This window comes from Octodon degus, unplaced genomic scaffold (genome assembly GCF_000260255.1).
Source record: "Octodon degus isolate 3935 unplaced genomic scaffold, OctDeg1.0 scaffold00211, whole genome shotgun sequence".
Lineage (NCBI taxonomy): Eukaryota > Metazoa > Chordata > Mammalia > Rodentia > Octodontidae > Octodon > Octodon degus.
The window spans coordinates 3,503,076-3,504,391 of record NW_004524787.1 but is presented as its reverse complement, the minus strand read 5'-3'; positions in this window follow the sequence as shown (position 1 = coordinate 3,504,391).

The following is a 1,316-nucleotide window of genomic DNA, read 5'->3' as shown; positions in this document are numbered from 1 at the left end:
TAATAATTAATAAAAAAGAAGAAAAAAAAAGACTACAGGAAAGTAAAAGGGATGCAATTAGTGAAGAGGAAGGGGATGAAAGATGGGGAATAGGAGAAGGGAATAGGGTAGGTAAGATCAAAACTATGCTACCTGCATGCATGAATATAGCATAATTAAAACCTATTATTGCATAATTAATATCTCTAATGAAAGAAAAAAGAAATTGAACTAAAAAAATTAAAAATAATTTATGTGTATATAATTTGATTAATTTTACCTATTTATACCCTATATAATACAAATATTTGCATAACAGTAGGAAGTTTTTTTATGCCCTTCCTTATAGAAAGTTAATTTCTCCTGCCTTAGCTTCAAGTAATCATGACTGCTCTAAACTTCATGTAAGTGAAATTATGTGGTATGATTTGTTTCTTCCTTCTTTCGTACAGCAGGTCTGTGAGATTCACACATAGTGTTTATACTGATAGCAGTTCACTTATGTCTAAGGCTAGGCAGTATACCATATTTTGGCCATTCTCTTGTCAATGGAAGTTTGGGTTGTTTCCAGATTGAAGCCATTACACATAGTACTGCTGTTATCTGTTGGATATAGGCCCTCATTTTTCATAGATACATACTTGGGAACTTCTCCACTCCTTGCTTTTGAAATTAAAACTCTTATGTTGAGATCATTGTAGACTTACTTGCAATATAAAATAGAGACTGCATGTACTTTTTACTCAAACCATGCTCCTCTCAGTGTTAAAATACTGTAAATTATCCTGTAATATCATTGCCAAGACACTGAAACAGTGAAGATACAGAATATCACAAGATCTTTCCCTTTTTGTCATGTTATCAAAATTAGTCTTTAATTGCATCAACCAAGGCAATGTTCAGAGAAATAGTAAACATAGTCCCTTAAAATATGTAAATAAAACTATTAAAGCAATAGCAGCACCTACCTTTAAAAGAGCATAAACTTATGTAGTACACATAACTATAATCTCAGCACCCTGGGAGGCAAAGCAGGAGGATCAAAAGTTCAAGCTTAAAGATCCTTTCCTTATAGCCAGATCTAATTTTCAAACATGATCCACCCTCTACCATGTTCCTTTTTTCTTTTCTTTTCTTTTCTTTTTCCAGTACCAGTGATCAAACTCAGGACCTTGTGCTTGCTAGGTAGGCGCTTATGCTGCTGAACTGTCTCCCCAGCCCTCTACCATGTTTCTTAATTGCTGGTAACCACTAAACTGTTCTCTTTTTCATTTCTATGACATTGCCGTTTCAAGAATGGAAAATGTCAAGAAATGCTGAACAATTCGTAGTGGCTT